The sequence below is a fragment of the Aulostomus chinensis genome, chromosome 1 (assembly GCF_037954235.1).
Source record: "Aulostomus chinensis isolate RoL2024-O1b breed Wild chromosome 1, RoL_Achi_v1.0, whole genome shotgun sequence".
NCBI lineage: Eukaryota > Metazoa > Chordata > Actinopteri > Syngnathiformes > Aulostomidae > Aulostomus > Aulostomus chinensis.
The window spans coordinates 27,112,024-27,131,739 of NC_141320.1; the positions used below are offsets into that span (position 1 = coordinate 27,112,024).

The following is a 19,716-nucleotide window of genomic DNA, read 5'->3' on the forward strand; positions in this document are numbered from 1 at the left end:
TTGAGATTTTTAGCAACTCTCACCACATTACTGTCAGCATCATTTTGAGATTTTAAGAAACTCTCACCACATCACTGTCGCATCATTTTGAGATTTTAAGAAACTCTCACCACATCACTGTAGCATCATTTTGAGGTTTTAAGCAACTCTTACTGCATCACTGGAGCATCATTTTCAGGTCCGTAACAACTCTCACTACATCACTGTCGCATCATTTTGAGGTTTTAAGCAACTCTCACCACATTACTGTAGCATCATTTTGAGGTTCCTAGCAACTCTCACTACATGACTGTCACCATCATTTTGAGGTTTGTACCAACTCTCACTTCATCACTTTCAGCATCATTTTGAGGATAGTAGCAACTCTCACGACATCACTGTAAGCATCATTTTTAGGTTAGGAGCAACTCTCACGACATCACTCTTGCATCATTTTGAGGTCGGTAACAACTCTCACCACATCACTGTAGCATCATTTCTTAGGTACATAGCAACTTTCACAACATCACTTTAGCATCATTTTGAGATGAGTAGCAACTCTCACTACATCACTGTATCATCATTTTGAGGATAGTAGCAACTCTCACGACATCACTGTAAGCATCATTTTTAGGTTAGGAGCAACTCTCACGACATCACTCTAGCATCATTTTGAGGTCGGTAACAATTCTCACCACATCACAGTAGCATCATTTCTTAGGTACATAGCAACTCTCACAACATCACTTTAGCATCATTTTGAGATTAGTAGCAAGTATCACTACATCACAGTGGCATCATTTCTTAGGTTTGTAGCAACTCTCACCACATCACTGTAGCATCATTTTGAGATTAGTAGCAACTCTCACCATATAACTTTAGCATCATTTTGAGGATAGTAGCAACTCTCACGACATTACTGGAGCCTCATTTTTAGGTTTTTAGCAACTATCACTACATCACTGTGGCATCAGTTCTTAGGTTTGTAGCAACTCTCACCACATCACTGTAGCATCATTTCTTAGGTTAGTAGCAACTCTCATTACATCACTTTAGCATCATTTTGAGATTAGTAGCAACTCTCACCCCATCACTGTGGCATCATTTCTTAGGTTAGTAGCAACTCTCATTACATCACTGTCAGCATCATTTTGAGGTTTTTAGCAACTCTCACTACATGACTGTAGCATCATTTTTTAGGTTAGTAGCAACTCTCACCACATCACTGTGGCATCATTTTAAGGTTTTAAGCAACTCTTACTGCATCACTGGAGGATCATTTTGAGATTTGAAGCAACTCTCAACACATCACTGTAGCATCATTTCTTAGATTAGTAGCAACTCTCACTACATCACTGCAGCATCATTTTGAGGTTTTTAGCAACTCTTCCTACATCACTGTAGCATCATTTTGAGGATAGTAGCAAATCTCACTTCATGACTGTCAGCATCATTTTGAGGTTCGTAGCAACTCTTACTACATCACTGGAGCATCATTTTGAGTTTTTTGAAACTCTTACTGCATCACTGTAGCATCATTTTGAGGATCGTAGCAACTCTCACTACATCACTGTAGCATCATTTTGAGGTTTTTAGCAACCTAATACATTACTGTAGCATCATTTTGAGGATCATAGCAACTCTCTCTACATCACTGTAGAATCATTTTGAGGTTCGTAGCAACTCTCACCACATCACTGTAGCATCATTTTGAGGTTCTTAACAACTCTCACTACATTACTATCAGCATCATTTTGAGATTTTAAGCAACTCTCACTACATCACTGTAGCATCATTTGGAGGATAGAAGCAACACTCACCACATCACTGGAGCATCATTTTGAGGTTCGTAGCAACTCTCACAACATCACTGTAGCATCATTTGGAGGATAGTAGCAACTCTCACCATATCACTGTCGCATCATTTTAAGATTTTAAGAAACTCTCACCACATCACTGTAGCATCATTTTGAGATTTGAAGCAACTCTCACTACATCACTTTAGCATCATTTCTTCGATGAGTAGCAACTCTCACTGTATCACTGTAGCATCATTTTGAGGTTTTTAGCAACTCTCACTACATCACTGTAGCATCATTTTGAGGGTCGTAGCAACTCTCACTACATTACTGACAGCATCATTTTGATTTTTTTTTTCAACTCTCACCACATCACTTTAGCATCATTTTGAGTTTTTTAGCAACTCTTACCACATTACTGTCGCATCATTTTTAGTTTTGGAGCAACTCTCACTACATTACTGGTGCATCATTTTGAGGTTCGTGGCAACTCTCACTACATCACTGTAGCATCATTTTGAGGATTTTAGCAACTCTCACCACATCACTTTAGCATCATTTTGAGATTTTTAGCAACTCTTACCACATCACTAGAGCATCATTTTGACGTTCGTAGCAACTCTCACTACATCACTGTTGCATCATTTGAGATTTTAAGCAACTCTCACTACATCACTGTCGCATCATTTGGAGGATAGTAGCAACTCTCACCACATCACTGGAGCATCATTTTGAGGTTCGTAGCAACTCTCACTATATCACTTTAGCATCATTTTGAGATTTTTAGCAACTCTCACCACATTACTGTCAGCATCATTTTGAGGTCTTTCGCAACTCTTACCACATCACTGTCGCATCATTTTGAGATTTAAAGAAACTCTCACCACATCACTGTAGCATCATTTTGAGGTTTTAAGCAACTCTCACCACATTACTGTTGCATCATTTTGAGCTTCGTAGCAACTCTCACTACATTACTGTAGCATCATTTTGAGGTTCGTGGCAACTCTCACTACATCCTGTAGCATCATTTTGAGGATTTTAGCAACTCTCCCCCCATCACTTCAGCATCATTTTTAGATTTTTAGTAACTCCTACTACATTACTGTAGCATCATTTTGAGGTTCGTAGCAACTCTCACTACATCACTGGAGCATCATTTTGAGGTTCGTAGCAACTCTCACTACATTACTGACAGCATCATTTGAGGTTTTGAGAAACTCTCATCACATCACTTTCGCATCATTATGAGATTTTTAGCAATTCTCACCACATCACTGTAGCATCATTTTGAGGATAGTAGCAAATCTCACTTCATGACTGTCAGCATCATTTTGAGGTTCGTAGCAACTCTGACTACATCACTGGAGCATCATTTTGAGTTTTTTGAAACTATTACCACATCACTGTCACATCATTTTGAGATTTTAAGCAACTCTCACTACATCATTGTAGCATCATTTGAAGGATAGTAGCAACTCTCACCACATCACTGTCGCATCATTTTGAGATTTTAAGCAACTCTCACAACATCACTGTAGCATCATTTGGAGGATAGTAGCAACTCTCACCATATCACTGTCGCATCATTTTAAGATTTTAAGAAACTCTCACCACATCACTGTAGCATCATTTTGAGATTTGAAGCAACTCTCACTACATCACTGTAGCATCATTTTGAGGTTTTTAGCAACTCTCACTACATCACTGTAGCATCATTTTGAGGGTCGTAGCAACTCTCACTACATTACTGACAGCATCATTTTGATTTTTTTTTTCAACTCTCGCCACATCACTTTAGCTTCATTTTGAGATTTTTAGCAACTCTTACCAAATCACTGTCGCATCATTTTTAGGTTCGGAGCAACTCTCACTACATTACTGGTGCATCATTTTGAGGTTCGTGGCAACTCTCACTACATCACTGTAGCATCATTTTGAGATTTTTAGCAACTCTTACCACATCACTGGAGCATCATTTTGACGTTCGTAGCAACTCTCACTACATCACTGTAGCATCATTTTGAGGTTTTAGCAACCTAATACATTACTGTAGCATCATTTTGAGGATCGTAGCAACTCTCTCTACATCACTGTTGCAACATTTGAGATTTTAAGCAACTCTCACTACATCACTGTAGCATCATTTGGAGGATAGTAGCAACTCTCACCACATCACTGGAGCATCATTTTGAGGTTCGTAGCAACTCTCACTATATCACTTTAGCATCATTTTGAGATTTTTAGCAACTCTCACCACATTACTGTCAGCATCATTTTGAGGTCTTTCGCAACTCTTACCACATCACTGTCGCATCATTTTGAGATTTTAAGAAACTCTCACCACATCACTGTAGAATCATTTTGAGGTTTTAAGCAACTCTTACTGCATCACTGGAGCATCATTTTCAGGTCCGTAGCAACTCTCACTACATTACTGTAGCATCATTTTGAGGTTTTAAGCAACTCTCACCACATTCCTGTAGCATCATTTTGAGGTTTTAAGCAACTCTCACCACATTACTGTTGCATCATTTTGAGCTTCGTAGCAACTCTCACTACATCCTGTAGCATCATTTTGAGGATTTTAGCAACTCTCCCCCCATCACTTCAGCATCATCTTTAGATTTTTTGTAACTCCTACTACATTACTGTAGCATCATTTTGAGGTTCGTAGCAACTCTCACTACATCCTGTAGCATCATTTTGAGGATTTTAGCAACTCTCCCCCCATCACTTCAGCATCATTTTTAGATTTTTAGTAACTCCTACTACATTACTGTAGCATCATTTTGAGGTTCGTAGCAACTCTCACTACATCACTGGAGCATCATTTTGAGGTTCGTAGCAACTCTCACTACATTACTGACAGCATCATTTGAGGTTTTGAGAAACTCTCATCACATCACTTTCGCATCATTATGAGATTTTTAGCAATTCTCACCACATCACTGTAGCATCATTTTGAGGATAGTAGCAAATCTCACTTCATGACTGTCAGCATCATTTTGAGGTTCGTAGCAACTCTGACTACATCACTGGAGCATCATTTTGAGTTTTTTGAAACTATTACCACATCACTGTCACATCATTTTGAGATTTTAAGCAACTCTCACTACATCATTGTAGCATCATTTGAAGGATAGTAGCAACTCTCACCACATCACTGTCGCATCATTTTGAGATTTTAAGCAACTCTCACAACATCACTGTAGCATCATTTGGAGGATAGTAGCAACTCTCACCATATCACTGTCGCATCATTTTAAGATTTTAAGAAACTCTCACCACATCACTGTAGCATCATTTTGAGATTTGAAGCAACTCTCACTACATCACTGTAGCATCATTTTGAGGTTTTTAGCAACTCTCACTACATCACTGTAGCATCATTTTGAGGGTCGTAGCAACTCTCACTACATTACTGACAGCATCATTTTGATTTTTTTTTTCAACTCTCGCCACATCACTTTAGCTTCATTTTGAGATTTTTAGCAACTCTTACCACATCACTGTCGCATCATTTTTAGGTTCGGAGCAACTCTCACTACATTACTGGTGCATCATTTTGAGGTTCGTGGCAACTCTCACTACATCACTGTAGCATCATTTTGAGATTTTTAGCAACTCTTACCACATCACTGGAGCATCATTTTGACGTTCGTAGCAACTCTCACTACATCACTGTAGCATCATTTTGAGGTTTTAGCAACCTAATACATTACTGTAGCATCATTTTGAGGATCGTAGCAACTCTCTCTACATCACTGTTGCAACATTTGAGATTTTAAGCAACTCTCACTACATCACTGTAGCATCATTTGGAGGATAGTAGCAACTCTCACCACATCACTGGAGCATCATTTTGAGGTTCGTAGCAACTCTCACTATATCACTTTAGCATCATTTTGAGATTTTTAGCAACTCTCACCACATTACTGTCAGCATCATTTTGAGGTCTTTCGCAACTCTTACCACATCACTGTCGCATCATTTTGAGATTTTAAGAAACTCTCACCACATCACTGTAGAATCATTTTGAGGTTTTAAGCAACTCTTACTGCATCACTGGAGCATCATTTTCAGGTCCGTAGCAACTCTCACTACATCACTGTAGCATCATTTTGAGGTTTTAAGCAACTCTCACCACATTCCTGTAGCATCATTTTGAGGTTTTAAGCAACTCTCACCACATTACTGTTGCATCATTTTGAGCTTCGTAGCAACTCTCACTACATCCTGTAGCATCATTTTGAGGATTTTAGCAACTCTCCCCCCATCACTTCAGCATCATCTTTAGATTTTTTGTAACTCCTACTACATTACTGTAGCATCATTTTGAGGTTCGTAGCAACTCTCACTACATCACTGGAGCATCATTTTGAGGTTCGTAGCAACTCTCACTACATTACTGACAGCATCATTTGAGGTTTTGAGCAACTCTCATCACATCACTTTCGCATCATTATGAGATTTTTAGCAATTCTCACCACATCACTGTAGCATCATTTTGAGGATAGTAGAAAATCTCACTTCATGACTGTCAGCATCATTTTGAGGTTCGTAGCAACTCTGACTACATCACTGGAGCATCATTTTGAGTTTTTTGAAACTATTACCACATCACTGTCACATCATTTTGAGATTTTAAGCAACTCTAACTACATCATTGTAGCATCATTTGAAGGATAGTAGCAACTCTCACCACATCACTGTCGCATCATTTTGAGATTTTAAGCAACTCTCACTACATGACTGTCAGCATCATTTTAAGGTTTTAAGCAACTCTTACTGCATCACTTTAGCATCATTTTGAGATTAGTCGCAACTCTCACCCCATCACTGTGGCATCATTTCTTAGGTTAGTAGCAACTCTCATTACATCACTGTCAGCATCATTTTGAGGTTTTTAGCAACTCTCACTACATGACTGTAGCATCATTTTTTAGGTTCGTAGCAACTCTCACCACATCACTGTAGCATCATTTCTTAAGTAAGTAGCCACTCTCATTACATCACTTTGGCATGATTTTGAAATTACTATCAACTCTCACCACATCACTGTAGCATCATTTTGATGTCATGAGCAACTCTTACTACATCACTGTAGCATCATTTTGAGGTTATTAGCAACTCTCATTACATCACTTTAGCATCATTTTGACATTAGTTGCAACTCTCACTACAACACTGTAGCATCATTTCTTAGGTTCGTAGCATCTCTCATTACATCACTTGATTATCATTTCTTATGTGAGAAGAAACTCTCACTACATCACTGTAGCTTTATTTTCAGTTAAGAAGAAACTCTCACTACATCACTGTAGCTTTATTTTCAGTTAAGAAGAAACTCTCACTACATTACTGTAGCTTTATTTTCAGTTAAGAAGAAACTCTCACTACATTACTGTAAGCATCAATTTGAGGATAGTGTCAACTCTTACTTCATCACTGCATCATTTTGAGGTTCGTAGCAACTCTCACTCCATGACTTTAGCATCAATTTTTAGGTTTTAATCAACTCTCACTACATTACTGTCAGCATCAATTTGAGCTTCCTAGTAACTCTCACTACATCACTGTCGCATCATTTCTTAGGTTCGGAGCAACTCTCATTACATCATTTTAGCATCATTTTTAAATTAGTAGCAACTGTCATTACATCACTTGAGCATCATTTTGAGGTTCGTAGAACTCTCACCACATCAGTGTAACATCATTTTGAGGTTAGTAGCAACTCTCACTACATCACTGAAGAATCATTTTGAGAATAGTTGAAACTCTCACTACATCACTGTAGCCTTATTTTGAGTTTAGCAGAAACTCTCACTACATTACTGTCAGCATCATTTTGAGGTTTTTAGCAACTCTCACCACATCACTGGAGCATCATTTCTTAGGGTAGTAGCAACTCTTACTACATCACTGAAGCATCATTTTGAGGATAGTAGTAACTCTTACTACACCACTGTCGAATCATTTAAAGGTTCGTAGCAATTCTCACTACATTACTGTCAGCATCATTTTGAGGTTCGTAGAACTCTCACCACATCACTGTAGCATCCTTTCTTAGGTTAGTAGCAAGTCTCATTACATCACTTCAGCATCATTTTGAGGTTCGTAGCAACTCTCATGACATCACTATCAGCATCATTTTGAGGTTAGTCGCAACTCTCACTACATTATTGTGGCATCATTTTGAGGTTTTTCGCAACTCTCACTACATCACTGTAGCATCATTTGTTTGGTTAGTGGCAATTCTTATTACATCACTGTAGCATCATTTGAGCATCGTAGCAACTCTCACTACATCACTGTAGCATCATTTTGAGGATTTTTGAAACTCCCACTTCATGAGTGTCAGCATCATTTTGAGATTAGTAGCAACTCTCACTACATCACTGTAGCATCAGTTTGAGGTTTTTAGCAACTGTCACAACATTACTGATAGCATCATTTTGAGATTTTTAGCAACTCTCACTACATCACTATCAGCATCATTTTGAGGTTGGTAGCAACTCTCACTACATCACTGTAGCATTATTTTGAGTTAACAGAAACTCACACTACATTACTGTCAGTATCATTTTACACACCGCACACATACACCCCCTGTACACTCATGCACACACTCGCACTCACCACTGACACTACTGATAACCACACTCCACTGTACGTTATGGTTTGCCTTGTGTTGATTTTGCGTTACTAATAATAAATTATTAGTTGTGTTTCACGTTTAGTCTGCGTCTCCCTCCTTCGATGTCACGATTTCTGAGCCGGGTCGTGACAGAAGCAACTCTCACCACATCACTGTCGCATTATTTTGAGATTTTAAGCAACTCTCAGTACATCACTGGAGCATCATTTTGAGGTTCATCGAAACTCTCACTACATCACTGTAGCATCATTTGGAGGATAGTAGCAACTCTCACTACATGACTGTCAGCATCATTTTAAGGTTTTCAGCAACTCTCAGTACATCACTGGAGCATCATTTTGAGGATAGTAGCAACTCTCACCACATCACTTTCGCATCATTTATTAGGTTAGAAGCAACTCTCATGACATCACTTTCGCATCTTTTTGAAATTAGTAGATACCCTCATTCCATCACTGTCAGCATCATTTTGAGTTCATTATTATCATTGAGGTTATTCGAATCTTTCACTGCATTACTGTTAGCATTATTTTGATTTCATTAGCAATTCTTACGACATCTCTGTCGCATTATTTTGAGGTTATTAGCAACTCTTCCTACATCCCTGTAGCATTGTTTTTGAGGTCGTTAGCAACTCTTCCTACATCACTGTAGCATTTTTTGAGGTTATTCGCAAATCTTACGACATCACTCTCAGCATCATTTGAGATCATTAGTAACTTTAATTACATCACTGTAGCATCGTTTTGAGGTTCGTAGCAAATATTACTACAAGACTGTCAGCATCACTTTGAGGTTATTCGAAACTTTCACTACATTACTGTCAGCATCACTTTCAGTTTGTTAGCAATCCTTAGAACATCACGGTAGCATCATTTTGAGGTTCGTAGCAACTATTACTACAATTAATGTCAGTATTATTTTGAGTTTATTAGCAATTCTTACGACATCACTTTTGCATTATTTTGAGTTTTTTAGCAACTCTTACTAGATTACCGTCAGCATCATTTTGAGTTCATTAGCAATTCTTACAACATCACTGTCGCATCTTTTTGAGTTCATTAGCAATTCTTACGACATCACTGTCGCATCATTTTGAGGTTATTAGCAACTATTACTACATTACTGTCAGCATCACTGAGTTTATTAGCATCCATCACCACGTGACTGTTAGCATCGTTTTGAGTTCAATAGCAATTCTTACGACATCACTGTCATCATCATTTTTAGGTTACTCGCAGCTCTAACCACATGACTGTCAGCATCACTTTGAGGTTATTCGAAACTTTCACTACATTACTGTTAGTATCATTTTGAGTTTATTAGCAATTCTTACGACATCACAGTAGCATTATTTTGAGTTTCGTAGCAACTCTTACTACATGACTGTCAGCATCACTTTGAGGTTATTCGAAACACTTACTACATTGCTGGAAGCATCACTGAGTTGATTAGCAACTATCACTACATTACAGTTAGCATCATTTTAAGTTCATTAGCAATTCTTCCGACATCACTTTCAGCATCATTTTGAGGTTATTACCAATTCTTCTGACATCACTGTCGCATTATTTTGAGGTTGTTAGCAACTCTTACTACATTACTGTTGCATTATTTTAAGCAACTCTTTCTAACTGACTTTCAGCATCACTTTGAGGTTGTTCAAAACACTGACTAATTACTTTAAGCATCACTGAGTTAATTAGCAACTATCACTACATTACTGTTAACATCATTTTGAGTTCATTAGCAATTCTTCCGACATCACTGTCGCAATATTTTGAGGTTCGTAGCAACTTTTACTACATTACTGTCAGCATCACTTTTAGGTTATTCAAAACTTTCACTCCATTACTGTTAGCATCATTTTGAGTTCATTAGCAATTCTTACTACATCACTGTCGCATCATTTTGAGATCATTAGCAATTCTTCCGACATCACTATCGCATTATTTTGAGGTTCGTAGCAACTCTTTCTACTTTACTGTTGCATTATTTTGACGTTATTAGCAGCTATCACTACATTACTGTCAGAATCATTTTGAGGTTATTAGCAGCTCTCACTAGATTACTGTCAGCATCATTTTGAGTTCATTAGCAATTCTTACTACATTACTGTTGCATTATTTTGAGGTTAGTAGCAACTCTTACTACATGACTGTCAGCATCACTTTGAGGTTCGTAGCAACTCTTACTACATTACTGTAAGCATCACTGAGTTTATTAGCAACTATCACTACATTACTGTTAGCATCATTTTGAGTTTATTAGCAATTCTTACGACATCACTGTATTATCAATTTGAGGTTAGTTTCAACTTTTCCAAAATTACCGTCAGCATCATTTTGAAATCATTAGCATTTCTTCCGACATCACTGTCGCATTATTTTGAGATTATTAGCAATTCTTCCGACATCATTGTCGCATTATTTTGAAGTTCATAGAAACTCTTACTACATGACTGTCAGCATTACTTTGAGGTTATTCGAAACTTTCACAACATTACTTTTAGCATCATTTTGAGTTCATTAGCAATTCTAATGCGGCTCGAGGCCACGCTGGTTCACCGAGCGACAAGGTGAGCCTTGAAAACGGCATCGGTCGAGCTTCCCGGGCTTGGGATATCCGACATCCGGCATCGTTGTGAGAAACAAAGGGGGCTGCGCACGCGGCAGATTGGCACAAGGTAGGAAAGATCAGGCGCTGTGTCGGCCTCCCTGCCTGTCAGTCAGAAGGCTGTGTCCCTGGAGCTCATGTCTGTTCCTAAGCTCAGCGAGTCATACTTACCTGGCAGGGGAGATACCATGATCAGCAAGGTGGTTCTCCCCGGGTGAGGCTCAGCCATTGCACTGGGGCTGTGCTGACCCTGGTGAATTCCCCAAATGTGGGAATCTCAACTGCATAACTTCTGACAGTGGGGGACTGCGTCCGCGCTCTCCCCTGTGATCGTGTGAAAAAAGGAAAGAAAGAAAGAAAGGCCGACCACGGCGGCAACAACAACAACGGTGACCGCCTGTCCCGGCCAGTTGGCGGTCTCCTCTTGTGCTGGCCAGCCTGAGGAGACCGCGGAGGACGTAGCCTCGATGAGCTCCCAGTGTCTCTCACACCTTCCAGCCCTAAATGAAGAGGGCAGGGTTTCTGCCACATTTAGTTGAGGGTCATGGTATCTGACAAGCCCTGGGCTCAGGACAATACATCCACGGCTCGTCTTCGCAGTAAGTGGAATGATACCAGAGAATTCATGCGTGGGAGGAGATCAACTTGGAAAACCCCGACTCCAGGATGAGTCGCTGGCTTGTGGCTTTGAACACCGCTTTGTTTTACTTTGAGTCGCCCCACTAGCATAGCAGGGTGAAGGCACCGATTGCCTTTGCTTTGGATAGCAGTGGGGACAACCAGTGTGCCAGATGTAGTGTTTATGGCACTGCATTTTGTGTCGCCACCCAAAATGTTGCAGTTCCTGCCCACAGCCGCGGCCGGGATTGGCTGTACCGGGGGTGCTGGCTCTCACGTCGGGTGGCTGACAGGCATCGCTTCTCGGCCTTTTGGCTAAGATCAAGTGTAGTATCTGTTCTTATCAGTTTAATATCTGGTACGTTCCCTATCCGGGAACCATATATTAAATTGCTTTTTGGAACAGGGAGATGGAACGGGAGCTTGCTCCGTCCTTTCCACGCATCAACCTGGTATTGCAGTGTTTCCAGGAGTGGTGCAATGCCCCGCATTTCTCGTCGGAAATAAAACAAGCCTCCGCCAGGCACTCGCTCACCTGCTCCACCCAAAGCCGGACCAGGGTTCTCCTCCTGCACTGCAGCTTTTCCTCAGCCTGCGGCCGCAATGGCCTTCCAGGAACAGTGCGGGCCCCTCCCCTTTTGTCAGGAGCAAATCCCGTGCTCTTCAGGCCAACTCTCGAGTGCTGCACATGAGGCCGGGGCTGGATTTCCGCCCGCGCTGCCGCTGGGCGTCAAGTTGTGGCTCCGTTTGCACTCCAGATAAGGATGGAGGTCCGCTGACGGCACTGCTCTCGGAGCCTTTCCCAAAAGGCTTTGGAATGCACTCTGAAAGACCTGAACCTTCAATGTGCCTGAGCTTCCCGGGCTTGGGATATCCGACATCCGGCATCGTTGTGAGAAACAAAGGGGGCTGCGCACGCGGCAGATTGGCACAAGGTAGGAAAGATCAGGCGCTGTGTCGGCCTCCCTGCCTGTCAGTCAGAAGGCTGTGTCCCTGGAGCTCATGTCTGTTCCTAAGCTCAGCGAGTCATACTTACCTGGCAGGGGAGATACCATGATCAGCAAGGTGGTTCTCCCCGGGTGAGGCTCAGCCATTGCACTGGGGCTGTGCTGACCCTGGTGAATTCCCCAAATGTGGGAATCTCAACTGCATAATTTCTGACAGTGGGGGACTGCGTCCGCGCTCTCCCCTGTGATCGTGTGAAAAAAGGAAAGAAAGAAAGAAAGGCCGACCACGGCGGCAACAACAACAACGGTGACCGCCTGTCCCGGCCAGTTGGCGGTCTCCTCTCGTGCTGGCCAGCCTGAGGAGACCGCGGAGGACGTAGCCTCGATGAGCTCCCAGTGTCTCTCACACCTTCCAGCCCTAAATGAAGAGGGCAGGGTTTCTGCCACATTTAGTTGAGGGTCATGGTATCTGACAAGCCCTGGGCTCAGGACAATACATCCACGGCTCGTCTTCGCAGTAAGTGGAATGATACCAGAGAATTCATGCGTGGGAGGAGATCAACTTGGAAAACCCCGACTCCAGGATGAGTCGCTGGCTTGTGGCTTTGAACACCGCTTTGTTTTACTTTGAGTCGCCCCACTAGCATAGCAGGGTGAAGGCACCGATTGCCTTTGCTTTGGATAGCAGTGGGGACAACCAGTGTGCCAGATGTAGTGTTTATGGCACTGCATTTTGTGTCGCCACCCAAAATGTTGCAGTTCCTGCCCACAGCCGCGGCCGGGATTGGCTGTACCGGGGGTGCTGGCTCTCACGTCGGGTGGCTGACAGGCATCGCTTCTCGGCCTTTTGGCTAAGATCAAGTGTAGTATCTGTTCTTATCAGTTTAATATCTGGTACGTTCCCTATCCGGGAACCATATATTAAATTGCTTTTTGGAACAGGGAGATGGAACGGGAGCTTGCTCCGTCCTTTCCACGCATCAACCTGGTATTGCAGTGTTTCCAGGAGTGGTGCAATGCCCCGCATTTCTCGTCGGAAATAAAACAAGCCTCCGCCAGGCACTCGCTCACCTGCTCCACCCAAAGCCGGACCAGGGTTCTCCTCCTGCACTGCAGCTTTTCCTCAGCCTGCGGCCGCAATGGCCTTCCAGGAACAGTGCGGGCCCCTCCCCTTTTGTCAGGAGCAAATCCCGTGCTCTTCAGGCCAACTCTCGAGTGCTGCACATGAGGCCGGGGCTGGATTTCCGCCCGCGCTGCCGCTGGGCGTCAAGTTGTGGCTCCGTTTGCACTCCAGATAAGGATGGAGGTCCGCTGACGGCACTGCTCTCGGAGCCTTTCCCAAAAGGCTTTGGAATGCACTCTGAAAGACCTGAACCTTCAATGTGCCTGAGCTTCCCGGGCTTGGGATATCCGACATCCGGCATCGTTGTGAGAAACAAAGGGGGCTGCGCACGCGGCAGATTGGCACAAGGTAGGAAAGATCAGGCGCTGTGTCGGCCTCCCTGCCTGTCAGTCAGAAGGCTGTGTCCCTGGAGCTCATGTCTGTTCCTAAGCTCAGCGAGTCATACTTACCTGGCAGGGGAGATACCATGATCAGCAAGGTGGTTCTCCCCGGGTGAGGCTCAGCCATTGCACTGGGGCTGTGCTGACCCTGGTGAATTCCCCAAATGTGGGAATCTCAACTGCATAATTTCTGACAGTGGGGGACTGCGTCCGCGCTCTCCCCTGTGATCGTGTGAAAAAAGGAAAGAAAGAAAGAAAGGCCGACCACGGCGGCAACAACAACAACGGTGACCGCCTGTCCCGGCCAGTTGGCGGTCTCCTCTCGTGCTGGCCAGCCTGAGGAGACCGCGGAGGACGTAGCCTCGATGAGCTCCCAGTGTCTCTCACACCTTCCAGCCCTAAATGAAGAGGGCAGGGTTTCTGCCACATTTAGTTGAGGGTCATGGTATCTGACAAGCCCTGGGCTCAGGACAATACATCCACGGCTCGTCTTCGCAGTAAGTGGAATGATACCAGAGAATTCATGCGTGGGAGGAGATCAACTTGGAAAACCCCGACTCCAGGATGAGTCGCTGGCTTGTGGCTTTGAACACCGCTTTGTTTTACTTTGAGTCGCCCCACTAGCATAGCAGGGTGAAGGCACCGATTGCCTTTGCTTTGGATAGCAGTGGGGACAACCAGTGTGCCAGATGTAGTGTTTATGGCACTGCATTTTGTGTCGCCACCCAAAATGTTGCAGTTCCTGCCCACAGCCGCGGCCGGGATTGGCTGTACCGGGGGTGCTGGCTCTCACGTCGGGTGGCTGACAGGCATCGCTTCTCGGCCTTTTGGCTAAGATCAAGTGTAGTATCTGTTCTTATCAGTTTAATATCTGGTACGTTCCCTATCCGGGAACCATATATTAAATTGCTTTTTGGAACAGGGAGATGGAACGGGAGCTTGCTCCGTCCTTTCCACGCATCAACCTGGTATTGCAGTGTTTCCAGGAGTGGTGCAATGCCCCGCATTTCTCGTCGGAAATAAAACAAGCCTCCGCCAGGCACTCGCTCACCTGCTCCACCCAAAGCCGGACCAGGGTTCTCCTCCTGCACTGCAGCTTTTCCTCAGCCTGCGGCCGCAATGGCCTTCCAGGAACAGTGCGGGCCCCTCCCCTTTTGTCAGGAGCAAATCCCGTGCTCTTCAGGCCAACTCTCGAGTGCTGCACATGAGGCCGGGGCTGGATTTCCGCCCGCGCTGCCGCTGGGCGTCAAGTTGTGGCTCCGTTTGCACTCCAGATAAGGATGGAGGTCCGCTGACGGCACTGCTCTCGGAGCCTTTCCCAAAAGGCTTTGGAATGCACTCTGAAAGACCTGAACCTTCAATGTGCCTGAGCTTCCCGGGCTTGGGATATCCGACATCCGGCATCGTTGTGAGAAACAAAGGGGGCTGCGCACGCGGCAGATTGGCACAAGGTAGGAAAGATCAGGCGCTGTGTCGGCCTCCCTGCCTGTCAGTCAGAAGGCTGTGTCCCTGGAGCTCATGTCTGTTCCTAAGCTCAGCGAGTCATACTTACCTGGCAGGGGAGATACCATGATCAGCAAGGTGGTTCTCCCCGGGTGAGGCTCAGCCATTGCACTGGGGCTGTGCTGACCCTGGTGAATTCCCCAAATGTGGGAATCTCAACTGCATAATTTCTGACAGTGGGGGACTGCGTCCGCGCTCTCCCCTGTGATCGTGTGAAAAAAGGAAAGAAAGAAAGAAAGGCCGACCACGGCGGCAACAACAACAACGGTGACCGCCTGTCCCGGCCAGTTGGCGGTCTCCTCTCGTGCTGGCCAGCCTGAGGAGACCGCGGAGGACGTAGCCTCGATGAGCTCCCAGTGTCTCTCACACCTTCCAGCCCTAAATGAAGAGGGCAGGGTTTCTGCCACATTTAGTTGAGGGTCATGGTATCTGACAAGCCCTGGGCTCAGGACAATACATCCACGGCTCGTCTTCGCAGTAAGTGGAATGATACCAGAGAATTCATGCGTGGGAGGAGATCAACTTGGAAAACCCCGACTCCAGGATGAGTCGCTGGCTTGTGGCTTTGAACACCGCTTTGTTTTACTTTGAGTCGCCCCACTAGCATAGCAGGGTGAAGGCACCGATTGCCTTTGCTTTGGATAGCAGTGGGGACAACCAGTGTGCCAGATGTAGTGTTTATGGCACTGCATTTTGTGTCGCCACCCAAAATGTTGCAGTTCCTGCCCACAGCCGCGGCCGGGATTGGCTGTACCGGGGGTGCTGGCTCTCACGTCGGGTGGCTGACAGGCATCGCTTCTCGGCCTTTTGGCTAAGATCAAGTGTAGTATCTGTTCTTATCAGTTTAATATCTGGTACGTTCCCTATCCGGGAACCATATATTAAATTGCTTTTTGGAACAGGGAGATGGAACGGGAGCTTGCTCCGTCCTTTCCACGCATCAACCTGGTATTGCAGTGTTTCCAGGAGTGGTGCAATGCCCCACATTTCTCGTCGGAAATAAAACAAGCCTCCGCCAGGCACTCGCTCACCTGCTCCACCCAAAGCCGAACCAGGGTTCTCCTCCTGCACTGCAGCTTTTCCTCAGCCTGCGGCCGCAATGGCCTTCCAGGAACAGTGCGGGCCCCTCCCCTTTTGTCAGGAGCAAATCCCGTGCTCTTCAGGCCAACTCTCGAGTGCTGCACATGAGGCCGGGGCTGGATTTCCGCCCGCGCTGCCGCTGGGCGTCAAGTTGTGGCTCCGTTTGCACTCCAGATAAGGATGGAGGTCCGCTGACGGCACTGCTCTCGGAGCCTTTCCCAAAAGGCTTTGGAATGCACTCTGAAAGACCTGAACCTTCAATGTGCCTGAGCTTCCCGGGCTTGGGATATCCGACATCCGGCATCGTTGTGAGAAACAAAGGGGGCTGCGCACGCGGCAGATTGGCACAAGGTAGGAAAGATCAGGCGCTGTGTCGGCCTCCCTGCCTGTCAGTCAGAAGGCTGTGTCCCTGGAGCTCATGTCTGTTCCTAAGCTCAGCGAGTCATACTTACCTGGCAGGGGAGATACCATGATCAGCAAGGTGGTTCTCCCCGGGTGAGGCTCAGCCATTGCACTGGGGCTGTGCTGACCCTGGTGAATTCCCCAAATGTGGGAATCTCAACTGCATAATTTCTGACAGTGGGGGACTGCGTCCGCGCTCTCCCCTGTGATCGTGTGAAAAAAGGAAAGAAAGAAAGAAAGGCCGACCACGGCGGCAACAACAACAACGGTGACCGCCTGTCCCGGCCAGTTGGCGGTCTCCTCTCGTGCTGGCCAGCCTGAGGAGACCGCGGAGGACGTAGCCTCGATGAGCTCCCAGTGTCTCTCACACCTTCCAGCCCTAAATGAAGAGGGCAGGGTTTCTGCCACATTTAGTTGAGGGTCATGGTATCTGACAAGCCCTGGGCTCAGGACAATACATCCACGGCTCGTCTTCGCAGTAAGTGGAATGATACCAGAGAATTCATGCGTGGGAGGAGATCAACTTGGAAAACCCCGACTCCAGGATGAGTCGCTGGCTTGTGGCTTTGAACACCGCTTTGTTTTACTTTGAGTCGCCCCACTAGCATAGCAGGGTGAAGGCACCGATTGCCTTTGCTTTGGATAGCAGTGGGGACAACCAGTGTGCCAGATGTAGTGTTTATGGCACTGCATTTTGTGTCGCCACCCAAAATGTTGCAGTTCCTGCCCACAGCCGCGGCCGGGATTGGCTGTACCGGGGGTGCTGGCTCTCACGTCGGGTGGCTGACAGGCATCGCTTCTCGGCCTTTTGGCTAAGATCAAGTGTAGTATCTGTTCTTATCAGTTTAATATCTGGTACGTTCCCTATCCGGGAACCATATATTAAATTGCTTTTTGGAACAGGGAGATGGAACGGGAGCTTGCTCCGTCCTTTCCACGCATCAACCTGGTATTGCAGTGTTTCCAGGAGTGGTGCAATGCCCCGCATTTCTCGTCGGAAATAAAACAAGCCTCCGCCAGGCACTCGCTCACCTGCTCCACCCAAAGCCGGACCAGGGTTCTCCTCCTGCACTGCAGCTTTTCCTCAGCCTGCGGCCGCAATGGCCTTCCAGGAACAGTGCGGGCCCCTCCCCTTTTGTCAGGAGCAAATCCCGTGCTCTTCAGGCCAACTCTCGAGTGCTGCACATGAGGCCGGGGCTGGATTTCCGCCCGCGCTGCCGCTGGGCGTCAAGTTGTGGCTCCGTTTGCACTCCAGATAAGGATGGAGGTCCGCTGACGGCACTGCTCTCGGAGCCTTTCCCAAAAGGCTTTGGAATGCACTCTGAAAGACCTGAACCTTCAATGTGCCTGAGCTTCCCGGGCTTGGGATATCCGACATCCGGCATCGTTGTGAGAAACAAAGGGGGCTGCGCACGCGGCAGATTGGCACAAGGTAGGAAAGATCAGGCGCTGTGTCGGCCTCCCTGCCTGTCAGTCAGAAGGCTGTGTCCCTGGAGCTCATGTCTGTTCCTAAGCTCAGCGAGTCATACTTACCTGGCAGGGGAGATACCATGATCAGCAAGGTGGTTCTCCCCGGGTGAGGCTCAGCCATTGCACTGGGGCTGTGCTGACCCTGGTGAATTCCCCAAATGTGGGAATCTCAACTGCATAATTTCTGACAGTGGGGGACTGCGTCCGCGCTCTCCCCTGTGATCGTGTGAAAAAAGGAAAGAAAGAAAGAAAGGCCGACCACGGCGGCAACAACAACAACGGTGACCGCCTGTCCCGGCCAGTTGGCGGTCTCCTCTCGTGCTGGCCAGCCTGAGGAGACCGCGGAGGACGTAGCCTCGATGAGCTCCCAGTGTCTCTCACACCTTCCAGCCCTAAATGAAGAGGGCAGGGTTTCTGCCACATTTAGTTGAGGGTCATGGTATCTGACAAGCCCTGGGCTCAGGACAATACATCCACGGCTCGTCTTCGCAGTAAGTGGAATGATACCAGAGAATTCATGCGTGGGAGGAGATCAACTTGGAAAACCCCGACTCCAGGATGAGTCGCTGGCTTGTGGCTTTGAACACCGCTTTGTTTTACTTTGAGTCGCCCCACTAGCATAGCAGGGTGAAGGCACCGATTGCCTTTGCTTTGGATAGCAGTGGGGACAACCAGTGTGCCAGATGTAGTGTTTATGGCACTGCATTTTGTGTCGCCACCCAAAATGTTGCAGTTCCTGCCCACAGCCGCGGCCGGGATTGGCTGTACCGGGGGTGCTGGCTCTCACGTCGGGTGGCTGACAGGCATCGCTTCTCGGCCTTTTGGCTAAGATCAAGTGTAGTATCTGTTCTTATCAGTTTAATATCTGGTACGTTCCCTATCCGGGAACCATATATTAAATTGCTTTTTGGAACAGGGAGATGGAACGGGAGCTTGCTCCGTCCTTTCCACGCATCAACCTGGTATTGCAGTGTTTCCAGGAGTGGTGCAATGCCCCGCATTTCTCGTCGGAAATAAAACAAGCCTCCGCCAGGCACTCGCTCACCTGCTCCACCCAAAGCCGGACCAGGGTTCTCCTCCTGCACTGCAGCTTTTCCTCAGCCTGCGGCCGCAATGGCCTTCCAGGAACAGTGCGGGC

At 45.8% G+C, this 19,716-nt stretch overlaps 12 non-coding genes across 12 annotated transcripts; all 12 read left to right on the top strand.

Moving 5' to 3' along the window:
- Positions 1-11,218: 11,218 nt before the first annotated feature.
- Positions 11,219-11,382, top strand: LOC147270985 (U1 spliceosomal RNA). Its single transcript, XR_015116824.1, has one exon. It is a non-coding gene; the product is annotated as a U1 spliceosomal RNA (small nuclear RNA).
- Positions 11,383-11,968: 586 nt separating this feature from the next.
- LOC147270986 (U2 spliceosomal RNA) lies at positions 11,969-12,159 on the top strand. The gene has a single exon (XR_015117110.1). It is a non-coding gene; the product is annotated as a U2 spliceosomal RNA (small nuclear RNA).
- A 542-nt stretch (positions 12,160-12,701) lies between these two features.
- On the top strand, positions 12,702-12,865 carry LOC147270987 (U1 spliceosomal RNA). Its single transcript, XR_015117278.1, has one exon. It is a non-coding gene; the product is annotated as a U1 spliceosomal RNA (small nuclear RNA).
- A 586-nt stretch (positions 12,866-13,451) lies between these two features.
- On the top strand, positions 13,452-13,642 carry LOC147270988 (U2 spliceosomal RNA). The gene has a single exon (XR_015117111.1). It is a non-coding gene; the product is annotated as a U2 spliceosomal RNA (small nuclear RNA).
- Positions 13,643-14,184: 542 nt separating this feature from the next.
- On the top strand, positions 14,185-14,348 carry LOC147270989 (U1 spliceosomal RNA). The gene has a single exon (XR_015117299.1). It is a non-coding gene; the product is annotated as a U1 spliceosomal RNA (small nuclear RNA).
- Positions 14,349-14,934: 586 nt separating this feature from the next.
- LOC147270990 (U2 spliceosomal RNA) lies at positions 14,935-15,125 on the top strand. Its single transcript, XR_015117112.1, has one exon. It is a non-coding gene; the product is annotated as a U2 spliceosomal RNA (small nuclear RNA).
- A 542-nt stretch (positions 15,126-15,667) lies between these two features.
- Positions 15,668-15,831, top strand: LOC147270991 (U1 spliceosomal RNA). Its single transcript, XR_015117328.1, has one exon. It is a non-coding gene; the product is annotated as a U1 spliceosomal RNA (small nuclear RNA).
- A 586-nt stretch (positions 15,832-16,417) lies between these two features.
- LOC147270992 (U2 spliceosomal RNA) lies at positions 16,418-16,608 on the top strand. The gene has a single exon (XR_015117113.1). It is a non-coding gene; the product is annotated as a U2 spliceosomal RNA (small nuclear RNA).
- A 542-nt stretch (positions 16,609-17,150) lies between these two features.
- Positions 17,151-17,314, top strand: LOC147270993 (U1 spliceosomal RNA). Its single transcript, XR_015117385.1, has one exon. It is a non-coding gene; the product is annotated as a U1 spliceosomal RNA (small nuclear RNA).
- Positions 17,315-17,900: 586 nt separating this feature from the next.
- On the top strand, positions 17,901-18,091 carry LOC147270994 (U2 spliceosomal RNA). Its single transcript, XR_015117115.1, has one exon. It is a non-coding gene; the product is annotated as a U2 spliceosomal RNA (small nuclear RNA).
- Positions 18,092-18,633: 542 nt separating this feature from the next.
- Positions 18,634-18,797, top strand: LOC147270995 (U1 spliceosomal RNA). Its single transcript, XR_015117397.1, has one exon. It is a non-coding gene; the product is annotated as a U1 spliceosomal RNA (small nuclear RNA).
- A 586-nt stretch (positions 18,798-19,383) lies between these two features.
- LOC147270996 (U2 spliceosomal RNA) lies at positions 19,384-19,574 on the top strand. Its single transcript, XR_015117117.1, has one exon. It is a non-coding gene; the product is annotated as a U2 spliceosomal RNA (small nuclear RNA).
- The last annotated feature ends 142 nt before the right edge of the window (positions 19,575-19,716 follow it).